Here is a 15,110-nt window from a genome sequence, read left to right as displayed (position 1 = left end):
GAAGTGAAGAGGAGAGTTGGGTACATTCGAGGAGGATAATAGAAGCAGTGGGGTTGGGGTGGTGAAGGGGGAGGGGTAAAGGCTGAAGGAGTGGGCCTGCAGTGGTAATTAAACATAAAAGCAGAACATAGTTCAATTAAATTCAACACTTTTTTATTGAGCACCCAATCTTGTATGTACCAGAAAGTGAGCAAAGATAAGTGAGATACCATCTCTGCAGCCAAGACCTTTGGTAAGGAGAGAAGACAGGGGCATATGCAGAGTAGCATCATGGAGAGAATCTGTTTGGTCCCTGTCTAGAAATTCAGTATCAGCACGGGAAGGAGAGATTTGTTCTGACTTGCAGACTGGGAAACATTTCATGGAAGAAGAAGCATTGGGGGAGGAGGGGTAGGGCTGAGGATTTTAATTGCCTGAAATAGGTAGAAATAGAAGGACAAGTCCAGTCCAGAAAGAAGGTGGGTGAGACCAAAGTCCAAAGGTGGGTTTATGCATGCAGGGGTCGGAGGAGAGACTGAAGACATGCCTAGACAGTAGAGGACTCCCAAGTTGTGATTTTACCTTCTGTAGTAGATTTTCTCCTTCAGCACCATATATTTTTCTCCTTGGCCTCCAAAGACCCCAGCCCCATGGGCAAGTTGTAGCCATAGTGTGGTAGAAGGAGTAAAGATGAGAGAGGGCAGTAAGGAGAGGGTCGTGGGCTTTGAGAATCTGGTGACAGGGGACTGGTGGTCAAGGAGGTTTTGTTTGTTTGTTTGTTTGTTTTTCCTACTTCTTGCCTCTCCTCTCTCCCAAATGCCCATTGTGTGGCTCTCAGATGCCGGTCAGATGGGAGTGAGGACAAAGGCATGGTTTTGGAGCTTAAATTATGTCTTAGAGTATCCCAAGCAGCAGCAGGGAATCACAGGGGAAGACAATTTTTTTTTTTTTTAGAGAAAATGGGGGAGGGCCCAGAACGCTCATTCACATGTTGCATAAAGTTAATCGTAAGAAAGATTGGGTCAGTCTGTTCTTTCATGAACAAATAATCCATTCTCATTCTCTTGGGCCCTCCTGCCCACAATTTTTATGAAAGTTCAACTGAAGTACCAGTTCTCAAATTTCTCTCCATGCCCATAAACCCTGCAGTATGCAAAGCAGGGTAGGGGATGCTCTCTGATCAGAGTTTGGAGACCTGACTAAAAAAGGAGTAGAAAAACAATCTTAGCAAATATTTGTCAGAGATATAAAGCTTCTGTTAAAAAGTTGAGATGGTCATTTCCGTTTTAGGAATTAGGGAGGACAGCCAATGCAGACAGAGAGGGAGCCACACTGATTACAAGGCCTGCACACGTTAAGAGGCCCTCCTAGCAGAGAGAGTGCGAGCTCTGTGTTACATAGGAGGCAAATGGCTATTGACGTTCACAGAGGCCTAGGGAAAGTGGATGGTTCCTGGGTCGATATCAGCACAGATAGGTACAAGGGGAGGGAGGAGAAGAGGAGCCTTGCAGCCCTCAGCCTCCTCTTCTACTGGCTTTTAGAGCCTGTCTGTAAGACTGCTGCCGGAATTCAATCTGAAAGACCTTTGCAGCTGGAGGTTGGATTTACACACTTTAAATGCATGCGTGTGTGGGTGTGTACACACGCACTCTCTCCGGCCTCTATGCTTGACCCCAGGCCGAATGATGAACCACAAGGGAAATGGACTTCTCATCAATCACTGTCTCTTGACCATTCCCAGGCAGAAGGACACAAATACTTTATTTAGCTTAAGATTCATAACAACTTAAATAAATAAAATCTTCCCCCCCCCAAATTCATATCCATTAAAAGCTATAATTTCAAGTCTTAGCATTCATAGATGGAATGCTCTCAAATTAGGAGGCAGGAAGTTTGGATGTTATTTTTATTAGTGTTTTTATATGTGTCTTTGAGCACATTCTCTTTCTAGCATTCCTTTCCTCACCTGTGAAATGAGGGATTTGAAGTCATCAGCAGTTCTTAAACATCCAGGGGTTATGAACTTCTTTTGAAAATATGAAGAAATCTTTGAACCTTCTTTCTAGAAAAAAGAAAGAAAGAAGAAAAAGAACATGCACTCCCAGAGGAAACTGAATGCCATTTCAGGAAGGAGTTTTATAGACCATTTTCAGGGTTGTTACATTCACCCACAGAGATTATACACTGAATAATGATGTAGTGTAGACTTATACAGCACCAAGGGGCACAATTTACATAGACTAAGGTATGAAAGGCACCCCTTTGGAGGTGTGCAAAGAGATGTCCTTTGTAGCAGTTTCTTGAGCTCCGGGTTAAGAACTCTTGAGCCACGTGAGCTCTAAGGTTCTTTATTGATCTAAATGTCTCTTGGTCCACAAAAGTCATTGTTGTTATTGACAAACCTTATATTAGTTCAGGCTGTGTAACACAGTACAATAGGCTGGTGGCTTAACAATGAAACTTTATTTTCTCATCTAGAACTAGAAGTTCGAGACCCAGGTGCCAGTGGGTTGGGTTTCTCCTGAGGCCTCTCTTCTTGACTTGCAGATGGCCGCCTTCTCTCTTCTCCTCACATGGCCTTTTTCTATACACACACACACTCCTGGTGGTTTTTTTTTTTTTTTTTCCCTTCTCTTTATTAGGACCCCAATCTTATTGGATTTAGGGTCCTTCATTTAATTCTAAGTATCTCTTTAAGAGTTTTTCTTCATTTATTCTAAGTATCTCTTCAAGAGTTTTCTCCAAATACAGTCATATTAGGGGTTAGGACTTCAACATAAGAATTTGGGGATAACATAGTTCAAGCCATGAGAAACCTCAGACTGTTAAAACACATTGCAGAGAGTAATGATTAACAATTGGATGAATGAGAGAACATCTTTCGGGTTCTTTCCATGTCAGAAAACACACAAACTAGCCTATCAAAAATTAGAATGAAATACATTGCTTTTTTAAAATAGGGATTTATAATTGATAATAAATTTATTTTCAACTGTTCTTAGTAAAGGGAACACTCTCAAAAGAGGTTTATTTAATACAGTACTCCCCCAGCCATCTGTAGGGGATATATTCTAAGGCCCCCAGTGGATGCCTGAAAAACCATGGATAGTACAAATTCTATATATACTGTGTTTTTTTCCTACATATACCCACATACATGCAATTAAGTAACAATAACTAATAAAGCAATAGAATAATATATTAGTAGTAATAAAAGTTATGTGCTTGTGGTCTCTTTTTATACTATATTCACCCTTCCTCTTGTGATGATGTGAGATGTCCACATGATGAAATGAAGTGAGGTGAATGACACAGGCATTATGACTTGACATTAGGCTGCTACTCAACTTTTGATGATACATCAGAATGAGGAGCATTTGCTTCTGGACTTTGGTTGATCTTGGGAAGCTAGATCTGCACAAAGCAAAACCCTGGGTAAGAGAGGACTACTGTATAAAATAATAATAATAATAAAAACTTGGTGTTTTAAAAAAGAAAATAAACTTTGTTTGGAATTGGTCACTCAGAGCTCTGGTCAAAAATGTTGATGTATTGGGGGGTGGGAATGAGTTAGGGGAGAAAAAAATTATAATAACTTATAAATATTTTTAGTTTCTGTTTCCCTTTGGGCCAGTATGTAATCATCTTCCTATGATGTAAATCAAGCAACCAAAAGCCTCTTCCACATCTGGTAAGTGGGGGTGGGGGCAGTTGGGGGTTACTATTTTTGCTACTCTTGATTTTCCTTTAATCGGTAGTGGGAGAATGGGGGCTAAAGAGAAAAGGCCAAGAGTTCCGTGTAATTTTTAAAATTTATTATTGCTCCCCCAGGATCACATTTAGTAACCACCATCCTGTGAGTAACACCCAAAGCAACAACCATTCTACACCCACCCCGATCTCCCCTAGTCCCAGCAGGAGCTAAATAAGAGAGATATTCAAGAAGAGACTTCGAAACTTCAAATTTTGCTACATGTTGTTATTCCTAAAGCTTCACCATAACTTTATAGCTGTTTCACTTAGTTAGCAATGAGTCAGACCTATTCATTAATAGAGAGGCACACCCTCCAAAAAGATTCAGAACTACCCAATAACACATCATTCTTTTGTCCTTCTCTCTTTGGAGGCACCGACCTTAGTCCGCTCATCTTCTGCACACCGACAAAGTATACATTTTAGGAAATTACATCTCAAACATGATGACTCTGTCTGTGATGCTTTACTCCCACACAGACACACTCCTTAGATGATATGGCTCACTCTCTGCCTAAATTGGGCTAAGAGAGATGTTTCTGAAGACTTTTGCCTTTCCATCCCTCTTCTGCCACCCTTCCCTTGTGAATTCTTTTCTTGATTTCTAAGGTAGCCACAGTAAATACATCTACATTCATTTGCTTGAAATTAAAAAATGGGTGGTTGGCCAAGCCAAGCAGGGGTGAGACATAGCAGGGAAAATATATAGTAGGTGAAGCATGCTAGCAGGTATTATTACTTCAAAGTTGTGTAGCTCATTAGCCTCAGTTTCTATTATAAAAATTCAAATAAAAAAATAACTGTGAATGTATAGGAGATAGCCTATGGTTAAGTGAGTTGCCTAATGTCTGGCAATTAATGTTAGAGCCAAGAATTAAAATCCAGATGTTTTCATTTCTAAACCACCATGACAATCTCTCTCTCAATTGAGAGAACCATTGGAAATGGTTGAACCATTGAACCATTGGAAATCATACATAATGGAGTCCCTTCTTGATTAGTTCCAAACTGTGTTTAAAGAGACAAAGATAGACCTCCTCTTTTGATATAACTTTTTAAAAGTCTCCTGACTTTTTCTAGCTCCAAGTCATATACACATGCTTTTTTTCTTCTTCTTTTTTTTTTTTTCTCTTTCTTTTATGGCTTAAAAATAAGCTCTGCACTCATCATTGTTACTGACGATATTGCTCATATCAAAGTTCTCATTTAGAATGTTATTTCCAGGATTTTTACTCAGAGAGGATCAAAAGAGAGCATCAAATACATTTTTCAGGCATTTAGTTTCCGGTTGAACAATAATCCCCCTTTTTTTTTTTTTTTTTAAATTCTAGTTGATTTTGTTAGGATCTTGAGTTTTGGAGTAGAAACTGGCAGTCTCAGGAAATGAACCTCTTCCCTATTCATAAATAGTTACAACAACAGTGTAGGTGTTCTGGGGACTCACTCTACCTATAGAGGGAATGGAGTAACTTCTGAATTAAAGAACTTGACTGGTGTTTGCAACAGGAACATAGGCAGTAAACTTATCTATTAATATTTCATAAAACTTTAATAATTTTCTGAATAGCTGCAAGTTTTCTGAGTATGGAATATATTGTGGATTATCTACTAATTTGATGTGACCTTTCCCATTTTCAGATAGTGAACATAACTATTTTTAATCTCTAAGGTGTAAATTTCCCAGGCATCATGTACTAAGTATCAGTATCTATGCAGTGCTTTGAGCGTAATTCAGTTCTAATGTATATCATTGCAAGTTATTTATGTGAAACCTAGATTTTTTTTTTTGCTTTAAGTCTCGTATAGGAGAGCACAACAGATATATATGTTATCAAATAGCCAACACTCTTAAGATAATCATTTGTATGCCAATTGCTTTATTTCATTATAGAATATGCATTTTGACATTGAAGTATAATTTATACACAATGTTATATTAGTTTCAGGTGTCTAGCATATTGATTCAACAATTCTGTGCATTACTTAGTGATCACTATGATAAGTGTAATCACCATATGTCTCACCATATAATATTTTTATCATTGACTATATTCCCTGTGCTTTACTTTTCATTTCTCTGACCATAGAATTTTTTTTTTCAAAGATTTCATTTACTTATTTGACAGACAGAGATCACAAGTAGGCAGAGAGGCAGGCAGAGAGAGAGGAGGAAGCAGGCTCCCTACTGAGCAGAGAGCCCGATGTGGGACTCGATCCCAGGACCCTGGGATCATGACCTGAGCCGAAAGCAGAGACTTTAACCCACTGAGCCACCCAGGTTCCCGACCATAGAATTTTTTTAAGCATACATATATGCATTTACTTCATTCAGTTTATCATTTTTACTTATTTCATTTACCCCATTTCATTGATAAAATGGGAAAACATTTATTTAATCACAAATATTTTGCTTTGTTTTGGATTTAAAAAAAAATATTTAGACTGTTATTGCATTATAGGCAGATGATATGGAATACAATTATTGATTTTTTGGTATTTGTTTATTATTCTAAAACATGACTTTTTTTTACATTTTTTTCACATATCTTGAAAGGATGGAATTCTCTAATTGTTCATTTTATGTCCATAACTTCTGGTCTGGGTATTATGCTGTTTAAACTAGCTACAGCTTTTTGTTTTCTGCTTACAGGGATCAAACAAACAAAAGCATATACCCCAAATACACATTTTAGTGAGGTTTTTGACCATTGATTTGTCATTTTTTAAAAATCTATCAATATGCGCTTTATATATTTTAAGGCTATGTTATTAGGTGCATACAGATTTAGGACTGTTGTATCTCCTGGGTTAATTGTTTTTGTTTTGTTTTCAAGATAGAATGATGCTTTTGGTGATAGTCTATTTTGTCTGACAACAATATTTACAAATCTGTTATTTCTTGGTTAATATTTGCTAAGTATTTTAATTAGAATATTGATTTGAGGATAGGGTAGTTATGCTTCTCTAGGTCATCATCCTTAGCTCCAGATTGCTTTTCTCATAATGCCTTGGACCATCTATCAGTTTAGGCTTTCCTACGTGAGACAAAGGAATCTTCTGTCTTGTTTAAACATAGTTATGTGGTTTCAATTAAAAACAACAAAATCAATATTTTAATTAAGGCACCAGGCAAATGTTAACCAAAACCAAAAACAAAAACCTAGATGTGTCAATATTCTCAGCCCCATGGTTGAAGTTAACTTATCTCCACACCCACATTCCAGAAAGGGACAAAGAGGAAGTAGAAAGCAAGCAGAAAGCAAGTGTCAGGCTTTTAAGGTATGGCTTGAAGTTGCACACATCACTTGTAAAGCATTTAGCAACAGAATAGTAAAGTGATTTAGAGCACAGATCAGTAGATAGATGATTTGGGTTCAAATCCTGACTCTAATATTGACAAGCTGTGTGAGTGTGGACAAGTCAGAATGTATATGCTTCCCTTTCCCTACTTGTAAAATAGGGACAATAATTAATACCTAGCTTATAAGCATTAAGTAAATGTTGGTTATTATCCTTGTTTTATAGCTACCACAAACAAGCCATTGGTGGTGGTTGTAGGAATAGCAATTATAATGCTTACTTAGATTAAGCTATATTACATTAGTTCCTTTTACTCAACCATTGCCTTTTGAATACCACGTCTTTTCTCTGGGATCATTTTTTTCAACTGAAATATATCCTTTAGCTTTATGCCAGTGATAATCCATGAGTGATATGCTTTCTCAAACTTCATTTGTCTGAAGATGTCTTAGGTTTGTCTCCACTCTTAAATTATTTGTCCAAATAAATAAACCTAGATTGACAGGCATATTTTTTCCATTACAAAACTATTATATTTATTGTTTTGTGAGCTCTACATGAAAGTAATCTGTTGATTTTAAGATTTTTATTTGAGTTGTGGTGTTCTTTGATTTCACTATTATGAACCAAGGTATGGCTCCTTTTTGTTTGTTTCCTTTCTTTTCCATTTTCTAAATCTCTTTCAGCCTCTGTGCTATTGTTTAGAAAGTTTCCTCTGTTCTGTCTTCCAGTTCACCAGTTCTTTATTCAGCTGCATTTATATAATAAAGCCACTGACTCAAAGTGCTCCTGGGTAGCTCAGTTGGTTAAATGTTGGACTCTTGGTTTTAGCTCAGGTCATGATCTCAGAGTCGTGAGATCAAGCCCCATGTTGGGCTCCATGCTCAGCAGGGGTCTGCCTGAAGATTCTCTCCCTCTGCTCCTCCCCTCACTGATGCTCATGCTCATCTCTCTCTCAATATCTCTAAAATAAATAAATTAAATAGTTAAAGATAAATAAATCATTGTGTTGCATTTTCAAAATATTTTTGTTTTCTTATATCTGTCACTTGCCATAATACTTTTTTATCCTCTGTGATCTCTATAATTTATTAATCATTTTAATTATTTTGGAATTTTAAAAAAATTGTTCTGTTATCTTACATTTTTAGAATCCTTATTTTCTTGTTGTTGTGTCTATTAGCACTCTCATAGTGGGTTATCTTCTTACCGGATTAATTATTTTTCTTATAATCTTACTTTATGTTGATGTTGCTGTAGGAGCCAAGCACACCTGACTCTAGATTTACATTCTAGAGGAATTTTTCAGTTTATTCTGACATTGAAATGCTGTGTGATATTGTACAAGTCATTCTCTGTCTCTGTATCTTGGTTCTGTAACTTTCTTTGGTGTCTTCTGAATACCTAGCTCTCTTTTTCTTGTCCATACCAGCTCCTGAGAAAGAATGGCCCTATCTTGGCCAAGTAGTTCTGCTTTTTGTCCCAGGATTTTCAAGATACATGTCTTTATTTAAAGAGGTTTAGTTTTATTTATGTTCAGTCTGCCAGGATTCCCTGCTGGGTGGTTAAAGGACAGTAGGGCAAGTAAGTCAACATACTCTCTCCATAGCAATGATTTCTTCACCAATGAAAAATGACCTCTTAGATCACAGAAACAGCAGCTATGTAGGTGTTGCTAGTGGGAAAAAAACAACAACAACAATAATCTTTGGTATTTAAAATAGAAACATAAAATTGTTAATGTGTCTAAAGACAACTTGTACTGCATGCAAAAATGAAAAATGAAGTTCTAATGAAATAATAGTAGATTCATTGTACAGGAGTTTCACATTTCTTCCCACTGTGCATGAGGTTTTAATAAACAGGAGTGTGCTATAATTTTTGCAGTATTCAGGAATTGGGTTTGAGCCTCAAAATAAACCCAGGATATCATATTTAAGTAAATGCTGAAGCAAAGGACAAAAAGAAGTTGAAAAAGGAATTTAATCAATGTCAGATACAAATTTGAAAAGAAACTTACAGTTTATGTACTCCATCCTCTCACTTACTGCAAAACAGTAACTTCAGTTACTGTTGCTGTTTGAACATTTCAAGTGATGGAGAGCCCACTGCCTCATGAGGCATCCCTTCTTCCAATTTTCTAATGGCTCCAAATATTGAATAGTTCTTCCTTATAATGACACGCTTGCATATTTTGGAGTCTTTTGTTTGGTATACAGAAAAAAATGTTCTCATCTATAGTAATTAATCACATCTCAGGGCTATTCCACACACCTCCACAGAACATCTCATATTGTCTAGTATTGTAATAAGTTGGAGACAAGTTCTCCTTTTTACTGATGAGAAAAGAGATTTTCAGAGGCTAGGTAAGTTGCCCAAGGTCACACAGCTAGTAAAGAATGGATCAGACACTTGAACATAAACTGTCTTCCCCCACAAATTAAGTTGTCTGAGCCTAGGACAGGACCCCGCTTCTTGCACGATTCTCTCTAAATCATGTAGGGAACCCAAATATAAAGCTAACTGATAATAACAGAATGTGACAAATGTTAACAGAAGATAGGAAAGAACAACTAACACTGCCTGTCCAGATTGGAAATGGTAGATTTTGAAGACCTAGATATCATCAATGCTGATATATCGTTATCTTAATGTTGTTTTATCTATTTCAAGAACAGTCCGTTCCTCCTACTCTGACATAAACTTACATCACAGTATTCCCCTGACCTCAGTGCTAGTTTTGGAAAATGCTAAATTCTCAATACCACTGAGAAATGCCCTTATTGCCCATCTTGGAAATATTTTTGGAGCTGTTTAGATAATACTCTGTACCTTCTGTTCAGGGAACATGCATCTTACTCCCCTCAAAGATTTCTCTCAGTAAATTTAAGACTACATAGTATCAAGGGGAAAGTGGCCAATTGCTTTAGATCTCTGTACCCCTATCTTAGAAGATGTATCCTTCATCAAATTGTGAGTGAGATAGACACCTGAATGAGATGAATGTGTGAATGATGATGTTGCCAGAATTAACCACAGTCTTATAAATCAGATCCAATGGGTATTTTAGCATCTGGAAAGTAATGGCATGGGAGAAATTGAACAAAGGAAAACTGACTATGCTACCATTTAACTTTTTATTGACATGGTGTTTATTGGACATCTCTAAATGTGGCAACCCTGTCACTAGAGAGAAGGAATGTAGCTTCCAACATGTGAGTTTTCCTTCCTCTTCTCTCACTTTGCTTTTCCCTTCTTTGTTTTCCTTCCCTCGCTTTCCATTTCTCCTCCTTTCCTTCCCTTTATTTTAGTTGCCTTTCCTTATCCCATGAAGCACCTGTTTAGTTTTATTCTGTTTTTTGAGTTAGAAGAAAAGTTGGTGCCTTTCTGAGATTCTCAGGCTTTACCAATGTAAGTGACAGTGAAAGCTAAGCTTAGGGTTTACCTCCTCCAGGAAGTCCTCTGTGGATTCCACCTCATGCTGGTAATCTCCATAATTGATATTCCTGCCTCTCTACTATTTGAAATCATTGAGGTTCATAATAATAGTGAACCTGAATATTTGCAATGTTCTTTTAAGATATATCTTCTTATTTAACCCACAAAACAATCCTGTGAGGTGGGGATCATTCATAATTATACTATAGAGGGAAGAAAGTCAGTGAGTATAAAAGAACTTGCTCAAGGCCACATGGCCAATAAGTAGTAGACAGAATTTGAACTCTAGTCCTTTGACACTCAGTTCACATGCCATCTTGTCTTTGAATCCCTCCTGATAGTTCTGACGGCACCTCCTCTCCCTACATTCATTTCTCTATTCTCAATTCTCTAGTCTTTTGTATACTTCATTTATGCATTTATTATAGCATGTATCACATTGTATTTTGGAGGCTGTATATATGAACAGAGTTTATGGCTTGTTTTATTTATTTATTTTTATTTTTTTCCTGCTAAATTATATACTTCTTAAGGCCTTAAATCTTCACTGAGTCTCTAGGACTTCACTTGATGGCTTACCTGTGTTAGCAAAAATTTAATGTTCGTGAAGTAGATGAACTGATGCACCAAAGTAATTGTTTCTTTCTATACTGAGTAGAACCTAGTTTAGAGATACATTCACATTAACTTGAAATAAAGCATTTACTGAATAATAATAAAGTACCAATAAACCCAATGAAAATATTAAAAGATTTAGAGGGGATGCCTTTTAGTGGGAAGGCTAAATAATTAGAATTAATTGCTTATTTAAAAGGAAAAAAGTAGGAAAATAAAGAAATAGGAAAGAAAAGTAGCCAGCGAGACCTTCTAGATCCCAAAGCAGACCGAGGTGGTATGGGTTTCACCCTATACAGGAAAATTATTACTTATAAAACATTGCTGGGTCTCAGTAGTTCATATTATCTGGCTCTGGGACCACGATGAGCTTTATTGTTTTGGAGTTGGCTCAAAGGGTATTTGTGAGAAAAGGCATGACTAAGCTGCTCCTCATTCTGTGAAATATGGACAAAGAAAATGCAATGAGTCAGGTAGCACATGGGAGGGACTTTCCATTCTACATTTTGGAATTGCAGGGGACCTTTTTTGTTTATTCACTCCTCTTGAGATTTGCATCAAAAAGAAGAGAAAACTATCTGCAAGAATGACTTTAAAGGAGTCATTTGGAGAAAAAGATTTTTTGTCAATGTATAAATCCATTTATTGATTATTAATTTATGTGCCAGGCACTGTTTATACACATTTTACATCTATTGATTTTTGAATTCTCACAGCAAACTTTTTTTTTTTAAGATTTTATTTTTTTATTTGAGAGAGAGACATTGAGCAAGAGCATGAGAGGAGAGAAGGTCAGAGGGAGAAGCAGACTCCCATGGAGCTGGGAGCGTGATGCAGGACTCGATCCTGGGACTCCAGAATCGTGACCTGAGCTGAAGGCAGTTTTGCTTAACCAACCAAGCCACCCAGGTGCCCTCAGAGCAAACTTTTTAAATAGGTGGTATGATTATTCCTAGTTTACAGATCAAAAAGCAGAGGTACAAAGATGCTAAGGATCTTGTCAACATTTTCACAAGCAGCTAAAAAAGCAGAATCAGGATTTGAACCTAGGAAGTCTTGAGCACCAGAGCCTTGAATCTAAATCTGTATGCACATTCAAAGTGCTGTCTAAATCTTTTGTTTGGTAATTATCTTATAAACATAGAAATGATATTATTAATTCTGTTACTGTATAACAATAATTCATCCTGTTTGAGTCCTTAAAACTGGATAAAGATTTACACGATGCGGAGGACGTGAAATTGAGATTTCTGATATCCAGTGTAAGCTTAGTGAAGACGAGCAGGTTTAAATGCCCAAATCCCTACAAGTAACTAATTGAATTCTGTCCTTGAGGATAAGGAAAATTTGCTTCCATGAGAAAATAGTTTCACTTGGACTTCGAAGGAAGATGGCTAAGGTCTAACCAGAAGCATTTCGTATTTTTCTTATCCTTGAAGAAATGCGTGGAATTCTAATGAAGTAGATATCCCAGCACTATTGCTCAAACTCAAGAAATTTGGAAAATTTCCTAAGGAAATTTTTTAACATCCAAACTCCTGATATCCCCATTTCAGCCACAAGGAGGACAAGAGAATAAGTATGGATATTTATAAGAATGCTAAGTTAAAGGGAGAGAAGTAATATATACATTCTGTAAACTAAAGTTATGCAAGGGTGCCATTGTCTTTTTTTAAAATCAAATACATTTAGAAGTGATGCTTAGAAGAATAATGCTTCTCTTTTATACCTCTAAATGGAAAATATAATCAAAATCTGCTTTTGTGCAGGATCACTTTCTTAAATGAGCAGAGGGATGAATTAATTTCATGGCTATAAATAAATCTGACATATAATAAAGCAAAGTTCGACTGTTAGCCATGTGAGCAGCCACCTGCATTTTTCAGAAATTGTATTTCATTTCACATTATGAGAGTTTAGTTATTGTTTGATTTTAGTTTGGTTTGGTTTGGTTTGGTTTTTCCTCCTCCTAAACTTACCTTTCGTGAACCGCGAGAACGTAAGGATTTCTGTTCTTCATGTTTAGAAAAAGAGGGCCCTCACCTGAGGGTTTAGGGCTCGTGCAGAAACAGACTGCTCTGGGACTCTCTATGTCTCTGCACTCATATTAGACATGCCCGCGACAAACAACTTGACAGGTGTCTCCTGCTGGCAGTGAAGTGGAAACTCAGAGTCTATATAAGGGAGAATGGACACGTGCAGGCACAAAACGTATTGTGAGACCAACAGAGCAGCTCCACGTTAGGCTCCTGGCACTGGGCGCCATGAAATACTATCACAAGCCCTATTTTAGAAGCCAGAAGATTCCCCGGACTACTTTATAGCTGAGGTACAGAACAAAGCAAGACAAAGAGAGTCAGCCCAGTAAGGATTCTCACACCTTGTTTTGGGGCCCTCTTCTGTAGTGCGGGAAGGAGTGGGGAGATTGGAACAGGGAGAGGACTTCTGTCATGGCACCTTCTAAAGTCTGAAAGAATAGAGAAGCCCAGCTATTACCAACCAAGCAAATCCAGCTAGAGGCTTTGTTGCTGTTGTTTGTTTGGTTGGTTTGGTTAATATTTTTAGAACTACATTCCACTCAGAAACCTAAGGTTCCCAAAGGACTGTTTAGGATTTTGTGAGGGTTTGTCCCCGTGGAACTAAGTGTGGTTGTTCCTGTGAAATTATTTAAACTTTTCAACTTTAAATCATTAGTGAGCATAACGTTTTTAAATCTGTTTCTCTTTTTTTGTGTCTATCCATGGACTCATCTAGGGCTACATGCTCTCACCCAAGGAGGCCCTAGAGAAGACGATTGAGGAGGAGAGAGGGGGGCTTTTGATGGTAGTAAAGGGTGGGACAAATCCTTCAGCTGGGCTCTAGCTACAGGCAGTGTTTAGGAGGTATCAGTAGAGATACAAATCTAAAAAAAATATACATATATTTAATATATTTCATATATCAGCCTAATTTAAACTCTAACAGGCCTGAGGATAATGAGAATTAGAAAAGAAGTTTCAGAAAAATATGTGGACTAGAGAAATAGGAAGGATAGAAAAGAAATGAAAAAAGAAATCAAGAATGTGTTAAATTGGAGAAGGATATGAATTTTATCAGGATAATTGTGGGTTATCTCTTTGCAGCAGTAGAAGAAAAATAAACCAGTCTCGGATTTATCTTCTGATATGTCTCCTCAGTTTTCAACTGGGTCCCCAAATGGAAGCAGCCTTACCAGAATCCGCGGCTACTTCTTTTGACATTTTGCAAAAAGAAAATAAATAAATTATAAGTATGACAAGTAAAATGAATAGTTCCAGCTGCGACACACCAGCAGCATTTCCAGATTTTGTGCCACATTAAGGACTTCTTTTCACTTTGTTGCCTAGCAGAGAATTAATTGAAAGGTCCATCTAAGTTTCCCATGCTTCCTCAGGATGAAGTCAAAAACAGAATCTCCAACACTCAGTGCCAATTTAGAAAAGAAGGAAAACATTAAGTGGGTGGGTGGTAAACTCATCAGCTCGGGAAATAATGTGTCCCTAAGGACCGATGTCACCGAAGCCAGATCAATGTGTCAGTGAAACTTACGATAATAAGAACATGTTACAATGAGACTGGCAACTGATTCACTGGATTGCTTCAATCAGCAAATATTTACTGAGCATCTACTATGTGCTACCCACTCTTCCATACACTGAGGATGTAGAGACAACAAGACAAAGGCTCAGATTTCAGGGAACTTAAGGAGCTAGAATACCAATAAATAAATAAATAAATAAATAAATAAATAAATTGATTGATTTTAAAAATAAAAATGCAGGTAAAATTATTTCAGAAAGTGGATAGTACCCTGAAGGAAATAGAACAAAGTAATGGGATAAAGGGCCTGTCAGGGGGTGGTGGTGGCTAACTTTAGATGGCAGTCAGAGAGGGCTTTTGGGGAGGTGATAGGAAATGAACCAGTCCCCTAAAAATCTTGGGAAAAAAATCTGTCTTAGAGGATTACAAATGTAAAGGCTTCTGGTTGGAAAAGAACTTGACACAAA

General features: G+C 37.2%; 1 protein-coding gene across 10 annotated transcripts in view; it reads left to right on the top strand.

The window, feature by feature from the left end:
• Positions 1 to 15,110, top strand: part of NRXN3 (neurexin 3) — a gene marked incomplete at both ends in the record, with an annotated part of 1,490,367 nt that overhangs the window by 943,183 nt on the left and 532,074 nt on the right. The gene's annotated exons all lie outside the window — the stretch shown is intronic.

The sequence above is a fragment of the Martes martes genome (assembly GCF_963455335.1).
Source record: "Martes martes genome assembly, chromosome: 7".
Taxonomy (NCBI): Eukaryota; Metazoa; Chordata; class Mammalia; order Carnivora; family Mustelidae; genus Martes; species Martes martes.
Note: the sequence above shows the minus strand (reverse complement) of the source record. Positions and strands in the feature narration are given on the sequence as shown.